This window comes from Ambystoma mexicanum, chromosome 1p, assembly GCF_040938575.1.
Source record: "Ambystoma mexicanum isolate Mex_15411 chromosome 1p, UKY_AmexF1_1, whole genome shotgun sequence".
Lineage (NCBI taxonomy): Eukaryota > Metazoa > Chordata > Amphibia > Caudata > Ambystomatidae > Ambystoma > Ambystoma mexicanum.
Window position 1 is genome coordinate 633204161 of NC_090921.1, and position 13126 is coordinate 633217286.

Here is a 13126-nt window from a genome sequence, read left to right on the forward strand (position 1 = left end):
ACAATCACATTTTAGCTCACTGTACAGCACAGAGAAGAAATACCCATTTGCATTATCAGTTTGGTCCCCACAAGGGCAGTTCAGCGACAAAATCCTTTGCAATTCTATATATATATATTATACATTACTCACCGTAAACGTATTTCTGATGCTTCCACTCAGATAATAATCCTCTCTACGCACATCCTTAGAAAGCCCTCTTGTCCTTGGGTTTGAACTTTTGTCCCACCACGACTTATGACTATGTGCAGTCACGCCTCGATTTTGATAAATTGTTACGCAAAATCAAGTTACAAAATGTTTTTTGCCATCAATCCGGCCAAACCCAGAACTTTGTCATCTCGTTCTGGTACCACTGATCTATGTATCTCAGACATTCCTTCATTGTCTGACTTGGCCTGTTTGGATGATATGTCCTTTGACCAGATCAATATTAATTTTGCTGATTGGGCAATTTCCACTTAGCTCAAAAATAAGTCCAGTTTCAATCCACCTATGCCAGTGGGTGGTTGTATTGGGGACTTTCATGACCTTTGTACTGCTGACCTAAGCAAACTACGCAAAACCACTTTTTTTAGTTTCAAACATAATCTGACTTCACCACAACGCCAAGCTATGTTGGAATTACAAAATCTATCCAATATTGTGATCAAACCAGCGGATAAGGGCTCTAGGATTGTGCTTCAGGATCATTGTAATTATGTTATGGAAGCCAACAGACAACTTCGGGATCGCACATGCTATTCGGCGCTCTCATCTAATCTTTTTAGGATATACAGCTTGAACTTACATCTCTGTGTACCAAATGGTTGAAAAATGGTTTGCTTGATGATGATTTGCTTACATGTTTGGTGCCTGTCTGTTACACCATACCCACCATTACTTTTTGCTCAAAATACAGAAATCCTTGGTTCATCCACCTGGAAGACCTATTGTCACCCTGCCTGGTTCTCTGTTAGAGCATTTGTCACACTTTATAGATGAAACTTTGATTTTGTTTGTTTCAGTTTTGCCATCATATTTACAGGATACTAAAGACTTTTTGCAACGTATCAATGAGGTACTGCGGGAAGAAGGCCTTATTTTGGCCACACTTGATGTTGTCTCCCTTTATACTTCGATTGATCACAATGTGGGGATGAATGCTTGCAAGTATTTTTTGGACACACGTTCGCTTAATTTGCTTGGACACAGTACTATGATTTTAGAAATGTTACGGTTTTGTTTAACTAACAATATATTTCTTTTTGAAGGGACTTTTTTGTCCAGGTTAGAGGTACTGCTTTGCTCCATCATACACTAACCTGACTATGGGGCGGTAGGAAGCTACCTTTTTGTCTGATCTTCTTTCTGCCAATTTTCCGACACAGATTGTATCTTGGTGGTGGTATGTTTTTATTATTTGGATTGGTACAGAGATTGATTGGTTAGCTTCTGTATTAATACCAATTCAGTCAATCTTAGATTCACAGAAAGTCACATCTGTAACGAAATTGTTTATTTGGATGTCACTGTTACTCTTGACACCTTGGGTTTACATACCTCTATGTACATAAAATCAACCAATACTGGGCTCCCTTTGCATGCTACGAGTAACCATCCATCTAGCTGCATGAGGAGTATTCCGTATGGCGAGTTCATTCGCTATCGCCAGAATTGTAGTGATGTTACCCTATTCGATCACAGTTGTGCTTTGGCTGCTTCTGACTTTTTGGCACAAGGTAATGCGAAAAGTGCAATTGAAAATGCCTATATCAAGTCAAGAACACTTCAAAGGGATGTACTGCTCCATGGTATTAGGCCTACCAAATCAACTTCCAGTGAAGATCCACGCCTCAACATCACCTTTGACAGTTCATCTTCGAGGGTCAGAAAAATCATTCAAAAACACTGGCATGTCCTGATTATGGATAAGGATCTATGTTCTCTACTTTCCACCTGTCCGGTGCTCACTTACAAATGGGCGCCGTCTCTTAAGGACACGCTGGTATCCAGCTTTCTACCTCCTCCTGTCAAAAATCTCATTGCCACTAATTGGCTTTTCGGGTCTCCTTCAGGTATTATTCACCACGTGCCTGAAATGCAAAGTCTGTGTTCATGCTCTCGTCCACAAATCCTACATTCATCCCATTACTGCCAAAGTGTGTACAATCAAACAACTGATCACCTGCAATACCTCATTTGTGGTTTATGTCATTTGCTGCCCTTGTCAAAAGTGGTATGTCGGCAGTACCACCTGCAAATTGAAGTTGAGAATACTTCAACACCTAAGGGCAATAAACAATTCAGATCCATCGTATCCAATGGCAAAACATTTCAAGGAACATCATGGAATAATTGCCAATAATTGACTTTCTTCGCAGCCGCACACGTCACCAAACATCCTAGAGGGGGTGATCGTGTTTTGAAATTGCGACAGTTGGAAACGAAATTCATTCTTGACTTTGACACTAAAGTCCCTAAGGATCGCAATGTCCACTTTTTTGGGAGTTTAATTTCTCACAATTTTGCTATTAACTATTTTTGTTTAAATGCTCATAACCCATATTGATTGTTTCCCATGTTCTCCATCTTTTGCTGGCATACAATAGTTGGGTTGGGCTGTATTTGAAACTTTTTTGTTCTGTTTATTGCTTTTTGATTATTGGTTTCCATTTGGTTGTCTACTGTTGTGGGTTGGCAGCCGCCTGTCTGTGTGTAGCAGGGGACATAGGGTTTTGCATACTGTTGTCTGTGTTGACAGTGCAGGTTTTCATGCAGGTTGTATATGGGGAGGTATATTTCTAGGTTGTGACATGCATGCGGCTGGTTGTTTGGTTTATACATATTCCTCTACGGGTTGTGTATTAGAACATCATGTGAATTTGCATCCATTTATTGGTTATCTGCATTTGCAATTCATGCTTATCTGGTCTAATCCCATAAGGGGGGGCAAGGGTTACATTATGCAATATCATTGATGCATTTGCACTTTACTATGCTGCTTTGCACATAATTCTGTACCATTTTGGATGGATTCTGCATATATGTTCATCATAGCTGCTATCACTGGCAATTTATTGCATCCTGTATGATGCATGTTTTTGCTGCATCGGGATAATTTGTGATTTGCCATCTGCACTAGCACTTTATCAACTCTCTTTTGATTGCACAGACAGATTGGTATCTGCATTTTATGGAGGTTGACACTTTTATCTCCATTTATTGGAGACATGTATTTGTAACTCTTGCCTGTTGGGCCAAATTATATATGAGGGGATCCTTTCTGCATTTTAAATGTTGCATTAGCATTTTATTATGCTGGCTTATTTCACATTGTATAGTATCGTTGATGGTCTTACACATGTTTTCATCATAGTTGCTAGCATTGGCACTTTATTTTCATCTTCTATCATGTATGTTTTTATGCTACATTGTTAATATTCCTGGTATGCCATTTGCACTAAGCACTTGATGGGCTCTCCATGGCTGTACTGACTGACATGCTTTTGTAATCTATGGAGGCCCACACCATCCTCAGTAAATGCACACACTGTGGGATTCATCTGGTCTACCTCATATGTCCTTCCTTCCTTTCCCGTTTCCCCTCTGTTTTTACCCTGTTGCCACACCTGTCTGAACTTTGTTTATGCCATGGCATACTTCTGCTCACATTTTTTCAATCCAGCATGTTTGTTTTCATCTTGCTAGATATCTCACTATGCTACTTCACTGCAAGATGTCTGCTGTTGGTGCTACATGTCTGGCAATGGTGTTTGGCTGATGTCAACACAGTAAAAGGACTAGGTGTATGATTTTAAGCCCTTCCTGTTCTGCCCCCTGTATGTGAACAAGCGCTATGTAAAGCGCGAAGCGCATCTATCAGGACATGTTTTATTGGTGTCCTGCCTCTGCTGTATGTTGCTGTTTTTAGTTTTTTGTTCCAGCACAATAAACTTGGAGTCATTTGAACTCAAATTTCATTGTTTTTCTTTATGATGTGGGACAATTTTTTTTGACTCAGAGTGCAGTCTTTGCCACTGTCGCGGTTCCTCCTTCCTCTGCATATATATATATAGTAATGTATCATATATTATATATATATATATATATATATATATGTATATATATATATATATATATACATATATGATACATTACTCACCGTAATCGTATTTCTGATGCTTCTATCTGCTTACAATCACATGCTATGCATAGGCCACCATCTAGTGGTAGCCGAGGAGTATTACATTTTCTGTTTTTGAAACTGGAAAAGGGACGTCGACAGGCCATACAAGTAATACTTAACGCGTCAAGGTACCTCAATATTGTTTTGTTTCTGACATGAGGTAGCATGAAGTGTAGCGCGATTACAGATGTAATAACACAGATAAGAGTAGATAAAGTCAGAAATCATCCATGCACGTTCAACTCCACAGAGTAGGAAGGGTGGACGCATGTGAGTCTAAGCAGATACAAGCATCAGAAATACAATTACGGTGAGTAATGTATCCCTTCTGAGGCTTGTGGATCTGCTTAGCGAGGAGTGTCTGGAGAAGGTGGTGGGTTGTGAGAAGGTACAGCGGTAAATAGATGTGTTAGCACCGCTTGTCCCACCTGTGAATCTGCATCAGCATGTGTGTCAATGCAGTAGTGCGGAGTAAATGTATGTATGGAGCTCCATGTTGCTGCTTTGCAACTGGCATCCAGCAGGACATTTGCAATAAATGTTAGAGTAGTTCCTGTACCCCTGGTAGAGTGAGCTCTTGGTGTGAAAGGCAGAGTCTTGTTTGATAGAGAGCAGCAGAGTTGTATGCATTTCACTATCCATCTGGAGATGGTGTTTTTTGAAATGTGATCACCTTCCCTGCCAGGTGCCATGGAGACAAACAGTTGGTCTGCTATTCGCATCGGTTTTGTTTTTTTATATAGTAAAGAACCGCCCTCCTTACATCTAGTGTATGGAGTTTTTTTCTCAGCTGAGCTTGAAGGGATTTCAAAGAAAGCTTTGTCAGTGCAAGAGCCTTTCTTTGTTACTAAGAAGACACAATAGGTTTTCACCTAGGTTCATATCTAAGTTCCATGTCAACCTTTGAGGCAGTTTAAAAAATCCAAATTCTATGACTTCAGGAGCCAAGCTGCCAAGTTCATAGACTGAGGGTGTGGATGTAACGTGGTCCCCCGTGCTGTGTGAGCATGCTGTAGGGGCACAAGAGTTTGAATGGATCGCACATAGCCAGTTTGCGCAGATGCGGAAACCAAGGTTGTCTCGCCCACATAGGAGCAACAAGGATTAGTGTCAGTTGTTCCTGGTGCATTTTGTTCACCAACCTGCTCAGTAGCGGTGTTGGGGGAAAGCATAGGCAAATTTCCCTGACCAGTTCAGCCACAGGGTGTTCCCCATGGATCTGTGTTGGGGAACCTGGATGCACAGTCTGAGAATTGCGTGTTTTGGCTTGTGGCGAACAAGTCTAAAGGTAGGTAACCCCATCGGGAGAAGATATCATTTAAGATGTCTGTGTCGAGCTGCCACTCGTGCTCTTTGGGTAGAGGATCTCTGCTTAATGAGTCTGCCAGTGAAATGAGTTCCCCTGGAACATGTTGCAATGCTAGGAACCTGCCACGCTTGAGTGCCTACTTTGCCAAATATTTTGTGCTAGCCTGGACAGACTTGGGGAGTGTTTGCCCCCTGCTTGTATATGTATAAAATGGCAGTGGTGCTGTCTGTGAGGACTTGTACTGTCTGACCTGACTGGTGCACTTGGAAAGCTTGCAGGGCTTTGAGCACTGCTGGTAGTTCCAAAATGTTTAAGTGATTTTGGGCTGTGATCTGAGTCCACAGGCCATGCGCTGTGTGGTGAAGGTAATGGGCTCCCCACTCGGCGAGTTATGCATCTGTTGTGACAATTGCTTGCAATGCAGGGTGGTGGAAAGGTTTTCCCTTTAACAGGTTTTCCTTTGTCCACCAGTGTAGCGCTTGAACTAGGGTTAGCGAAACAACCACTAGATCGTCCCACTGACCGCTTGCCTGAGACCACTGTTTCACTAACCACTCTTGCATTGGGCACATGCACAGGCATGTGTGCAGAACCAGGTAGATTCATGAAGCCATCACCCCGAGCAGGCGCATTGCTTTGCATACGGTTATTTGGTGAGGTATTTGCAGCAGTATGTTTTGGACTCTTTTGTTTGACGAAAAGACTAGACCCTCTTCTGTCTTTATGACAGCTCCTAAGAACTGTTTTGTCTTGCTTGGAACAAGACTTGATTTTTTCTCATTGATTGAGAATCCCAATTGGAACAGGAGATTGATTGATCTCTGGGTATTTTTGCTTGCAAATTTGGGGGGATTCCCCTGTTATCGCCCAGTCGCCCAGACAAGAGTACACTGGTATTGATTCTCTTCATAGATGCACTGCCACTACCGCTAGTACCTTAGTCATTACCCTAGGAGAAGAGGCTATGCCGAAGGGCAGCACCTTGAATTGGTAGTATTGGTTCACTATTTTGAAGCGCAAGAATCTTCTGGCACTGGGAACATTGAAATATGAAAGTATGCATCTTTCATAGCCAAGGTTGCCATGTAGTCCCCCTGTTTTAACAGTGGGATTACTTCCTGTAGCATTGCCATGCAGAATTTCTGTGTCTTGACATAGGTGTTTTCAGGGTGCAGGTCTAGGACAGGGCACATTGTTAGGTCTTTTTTCGGCACAAGGAGGTACATTAAATACATACCCTTGTTTACCTGTTTTGCCGGTACGATTTCTATGGCGTCCTTTAGTAGCAGTGGTTTGACCTCTTCCAACAAGATGCGTTGTTCTTCTTGTGAAGCCTGTCTTTGTTTTGGCTGCTGGTTGGCTTGTGTTTGAATTAGCTCTATGCAATATCCCTGTGCCACGATGGAAAGTACCCACTTGTCCGACGTGATCCCCTCCCTATGCGTGGGTAAAGTGTGAAATACGACCTCCTACTGGAGTGGCATTGGAGGAAACCTCTAGCGGGAGGTCATTGTTTAGGAAGGGATGAGCCCCCTATCAAGGAGGAGGATCTGCCCCTACTTCTAGACCTTATTTGGCCTCTTTGAAAACCCTGTTGGGAGGACTGCCCTTGTGAAGAACCCCAGGACGAACGTTGACCACCCTGGGTGTAGTTAGAGGACCGCTGGGAGTTCTGTCCTCTAAACCGGCATGTGTTTGAGCCTCCTCTCTGCCCAAAGGGTTTTTTTAGTGAGCAGTTCCAGGGATTTGAGGTTATCCTATTCCTCCTTTGCGCTTTTAGGTGTTTCTTAAACTGCTTTGCCAAATAAAGTGTTGGGCTCAATGGGCATGTTTAAGAGGGTAGCCTGGGTCTCCAATTTGAATCCCGATTGACAGAGCCATGCGTGGGGTTTGATTAGTGTGCCTTCTTCCACGATTCTCCCTGCGTTGTATGCTGCATCTAGGTTATTATTAAGGATGCAGCTTGCCACCTGTCTCCCCTCAGCGATGGTGTGTGAGAGCTGTGTTTTTAGGGGCTCTGCGACTGAGTCTATTTGTTGTGCAATCTCGTCTCACTTGTGGCAATTATAGGTGGCTAATAGTGTAGTATTATTAGCTATTCTTGTTTGCTAGGCAGCTGAGGAAGCTACGTTCCTGCCCATGGTGTAGATCTTTTTGCTCTCCTTGTCAGGAGGGGCTTTGGCAACGGCCAGAGGGTTTCCTGCTCTCTTTCATGTGGTGGTGACTACTAGAGAGTCAGGCTTTAGCAGCCCCCTGATGTATAAGGGGTTTGAGAGGCAGGTCTAAACATCTTTTCGATGCATGGGTTGACTGCCCGAGTCAGACTGGGGGTAAGCAGAGAGGGCTGAATACACCTCTGGACCGATTGAATACAAGGGGATAAACTGTGCTGCAGATTTTTGGTACAACGTCCTTTCATCGCAGGATGTTTTTTCGCTGGGTTTTTTATAGTGGATTTTTTAACGGAAAAAAAATCATCAAAATGTATAGGGGGGTTAGAAAAATATATATTTGGGGTGTGGGTGATCGGAAATATACAAAATATTAAAAGGGGATGGGGCTTTAGGGGTGGACACCAAAAAAAAATCTGCGGTAACAAACCCTGCAAAAAAACATCCCACAATGAAATGACATGAAACCAGATTTTCTATCCACAAGGATGTCCTCCACAAAGTCTTTATCGACCTGGGTATCTATCTTAAAGTGCTCTGCAGCCTTTAAGAGCAGGTCATTGTATTACAGTTGATGGTGTACCAGGGAGTCAGCCACCGATGGGTTGGTGTGGTCTGGGGATTGGATGATGTATACGTCATCGTCATCATCATCATAGTATTGGTCTAAGTCCCCTTGGTCCTCTGGGTCTGAATATGAGCCAGGGTCATGTGGGCCTTGAGTGTCATAATAATATGTGTCTTGATACTACGTCTTGGTATGACTATGTAGTGGCCTCTGTGAGGTCCATGCAGGCTTTTCTGGCTGCGGACTGTATGCTTGCTGCCTCACTTTGTGGGGGGCCCTGATGGTTGTTGAGCTGTTTGGGTGTTGATCAAATAAGTTTATAAAACCGGACATTCTCCGCGTGACCCTATTGAATTGTTCTGGGGTCTACTGGGAGGAGCTTGGCAACACATAGGGTGCTGGTGTAGGTGGTGGTTCTGGGGTAGGGGTATTCTTATGAAACATTGCCCCTGAAAGGGTGCCATCAGGGGTAGAGTAATCCCTACCTTTTGTATCTTGTGACTTTGTGACTTAGGGTGTCGATGATTTGGAATTTTCTGACGTCATGGCCTTTAATAGGGTGTCTGGGATGGGTTTCTTTGTTAAGTCGCTCATCTTAGAGCTTTTTGCCGGGGCAGTCGATGCGTCTTTTGACACCCGGTCGCCAGGACCCGAGGACTTGCCAGCTTTAAACGAGGTGTCGGAAACAGAATTAGGCGTCGGTTTTGGGGGCCTGTCATGTGGAGATCGCGACTGCGATGTCCTACAGGACAGGGAATGTTTGGACCTTGCCTTCGACACCGCGTGTGGCTTATCGGTTGGTGACGTGGTCGACTTTCGGCCATGGGGGATGTGCTTTGTGTGGTGCGAACTGGGGATGCTTGAGCGGCTAGATTTCATCCCCATAGTAGGACCGCCGGCCAGCTTGTTGGGGTCAGGGGATCACACACGGGAATCCGTTGGATCCCGATCGCCCTCAGCGTCCCATCACTAGGGATGCTGATGTTGCCAACGTTGGAGGCACCCTCAATGTCCATGATGGCCTCGTCCTGCATGGCGTGGTGGGCCCAGCATTTAGTTTTGCGGTCCTTTAAAGTTTGGGCATGAACAGTTTGCAAGACTTGCACTGTTTTTCGGCATGGTCCATGGGAAGGCAAAGGTTACACACCTGGAGTAAATCCTTCCAGGGAAACTCCCTGTTACAGGAAGGACAGAATTTAAAAGGAGTGGTTTCCATCATGTATAAAGATGGCAGCCTGGTGAAATAAATGGGAGTATAGGGGAATATGCATTCTCTTAGTGAAACTGGAATATGAACCTCCCCCCGCTCACCCTACTGTGCAGGGCCGAGGCCTGTTGGGGCCTTGAAAGGCCACAGGCAAGTGTTCGTCGAGACGGGAGTCGCTGTCGTCGACGGATGGTCTTGTCCTCGATGCCGTTGCCGGAGATCTTGCGGAAAACGTTTGTCAAAAGGCAAATGTTTTTTTTTTTAAAAAGGCAGTTAAGATGTCCGCGGACAGGACGGGTGTCCTGGATGTCCGTAATTATCCAAAATGGGGGTGTCCTAAGGACACTATACCTGTCCATACTATCCGCAGGCAAGATGAAACTGTTCTTAGAACACATTCGGTGTCCAGGATGTCTGTAATTAAACAAAATGGAGGTGTCCTAAGGACACTATACCTGTACGTACTGTATGCAAGCAAATCGACACTGTTCTTAGAACACATTCGGTGTCCAGGATGTCCGTAATTAACCAAAATGGTGGTGTCCTAAGGACAGTATTCCCGTCCGTACTGTCCGCAGGCAAGTTGAAACTGTTCTAAGAACATGCACAGTGTCCGGGATGTCCATAATTATCCAAAATGGAGGTGTCCTAAGGACACTATACCTGTCCGTACTAACTATAGAACATCTACGCACATGCACACCACACCCATAAATCCTACGAACATCGCGCCTGTCCGTAACTGTCCGTCTCACTTGTGTCGCACTTTTAATTACTTTCAGGACCCGAACACTGTCCGTAGAACACCCGCGCACACGCGCACAACCGTTCCTGTCCATTTGGTGTCTTGCGGACACCCGTTCCCTTCGCGGACCTGAGCGTGTGTCCTGAATTGCGGATAGTGTCCGGGTCCCCGAACATTTTTAAAGTACTTTTTCAGACAATCCAATGTATTCTATAGTAAAAACTCACCATAGCACATGTCCCAGACAATGACCCTGACATTCTACATACTTTTTGGAACTTTTTGAGCCTTTTTCTGTGTTCGATCTGTCCGCGGACAGCGCGGGTGTCCGCAAAGCACGCACCAGCACCCCTATAATAGGCCACACCCCAGAGCACATCCTCATTGTGCTTCTGGCTATCTGACTGAGCATTGTCTACTTTAGCTGCTAATCTTCCAGATTTTGCTCATCTTGCTGCTTTCCATCAGACCTGATGGCATCAATGCTTGCTGCTCCAGCAGGTGCCACATCTATCTCGGCACCACCCCCATCCCCTCCACCACCACCACCTCCCCAAGGGCCTGGAGAGGGGAACAGGCGTGAGGATGTAGAGGAGGAGGATGAAGAGGATGACGAGGATGAGGTAGTGGAAGTCCGTACTATCAGCACTCGCCGTGAGTCTTGGGTGTGGCAGTTGTTTACCATTCATGGTGACGTACCAAAAGCACATGCAAACAAGACCTGCAACCAGTGCAAAATGGTGCTGAGTCGTGGGATGCCTGGTTCGAACAGCTTTGGTACGACATCTATGAAGCGACACCTAAGGTCGTTCCACGGTGGGGCCATTCGCAAGTTTGTACCTTGTGATCAACGTAGTAGGTTGAGCTCCTCTACCACATCCTCCGTTTCCGCGCCTCTCACCACAAGAGACACTCCTGTGGGAGAGCGCATCCCTCCAGCTGCCTCATAGGCCATCCATGATGCTGTTGACCCTTACCTTTCGAGGGTCACAGTTTTGTGTATGTACTGCAATGCAGTACTCTGCAGGAGGGAGAGTATTCGGAGTGCTTTCAAGACTACAGTCAATGAGTTTGAGAAGGTCTGCCCACTACCTAAATAAGGCCCACCCTACATCTTCCTCTCTCCACCTGCCATTTCTTATCCCCGTGGTTGGTGTCCCTCCTTTCCCCTCCTCTCCTAGTGTGTCGTGTGTAAAAAAAAACAAAAAATATAAAACAACAAAAATCCAAAAAGAAAGGTTCTTTTCAGAGCCGCCTTTCACAGTTAAAAAATACAAGTGGCAAATAAATGGAGCAGGGCCCTGTGCATTTTTTAGAAGTCTGCAGACAGTTTGCGAACATCTAAAATATTAGGGTGCACCCTATCAACACCATTACCCTTTTCTCTGGGAAGAAGTGGTGGCTCTGAAAAGAACCTTTTGGTGGTGTTTTGTGTTTAAAAAACTTGAAATAGTCAACACCTACTGCAAAATGGATGGCTGTTATTCAAAAAAAAGTCGCAATCCATTTTGTACATTTCTCCGAAAAATCTGATTACCAGCATAAGTAAGATGGACTCCATCTCTGCCAAAAATGTATGTGCTATGAAACATAATATTTTCATTGTGAAAAGAGGACATGCCAACATCTCTTAGAAAGGCACAAACAGCCTTATTGACATTGCGCCTCGCTTTCTCCATTTGTGGACCAAATGAAGAAGAACGCAGCCACAAAGTCCTTCTTTCATTGCAAATTGCAAAGAAATTCCAGACACATGTCCTCAACTGTTACCTCCACAATGAATTATAATTATGTCTGGATGATGCTCTGTCTCCAATGTAGCACAGAGAGGTACCAAGTCCAGCCACTTCATTCCATGCACTTCATGCCAGTGCACTTCCACATGTGGGAATCCAAGATCTACAGCTACTCCACAGTGTTCTGCATGCACCTCCAACCAATGTATCCATGAGTCTCCAAAAATCCAGATAATCTGTTTTCTGAAACACACAGCCATAGCTATCTGTTCTTCTCTCAGGAAAAAGACTTTCTGACAAACTCTCTCCTTACACAACACACCCAGTAAACTTTACTGACCAGTCCCTTGCTCTGCTCATTCTCATGGGCATGCATCTCCACCCAAAACTCCCTGTATGTAATACACGCTGTCCGCGGACTACCGCCATGTCCGCGGACATATCGAAAATCTAAGCGTGGTGAAGGTAAATTTAAATAGTGTGCCCCATTTCCCCTATGAGGTTGGCTCTGAAAAGAGCCTTTTTTTGGGTTTTTTTGCAGATGCTTGACAGACACCTGTTATTTTGTATTTTTTTGGGGGTTTTTTCTTCTTACTTTACTACTAAAATCTTCACATAACATTCTCCAAAGCAACCCTCACATTCCAAAACAGCATAGCATTTCCCAAAAAAGGTAAGGAAATGAATGCCATCTTCTTTAAAATAAACAGCATTACCGGAATCAATATTTTCATTATTACAGAAAAACATACCAGCTCTAAGCATGAAAGCACACATGCCTCAGTTGATTGCACACCTACCAATGTTTTGCTGAGGACAAAAAACAGAACTATTGTCCCATATTGCCCTAGGTAGCAATCCAGAAAAAATTACTTTGGCATTTGGAAGGCTGTTCATTACTGCCTGAACCAAGTGCTCCAAATCTGCCAACAAAGTAGGGGCACTGACATAGCCCGAATGGAAAGCATCATAGTGCAAAACTACCACATGGGGACTGTTCATCCTGCCCATATCTTCACAAACTTGTACAATTCCCTGTACATTGCAATCGGGCACAGTGCTCCACACCACCTCCACTCCTTTAACATCAAAATTGTTTGCCACATGCCCGCATTGAGCATACTGCTGTAAACCATGCACAATCATATCTCCAAGCAGCAACACCCTGACTTTCTCCACCTCTGCCATCTTCACTACACACACCCTCTTTCAACACAAATCC

At 44.3% G+C, this 13126-nt stretch overlaps 1 protein-coding gene across 1 annotated transcript in view; it reads right to left on the bottom strand.

Moving 5' to 3' along the window:
• Positions 1-13126, bottom strand: part of LOC138577721 (uncharacterized) — a 160432-nt gene that overhangs the window by 78024 nt on the left and 69282 nt on the right. The window lies entirely within an intron of this gene.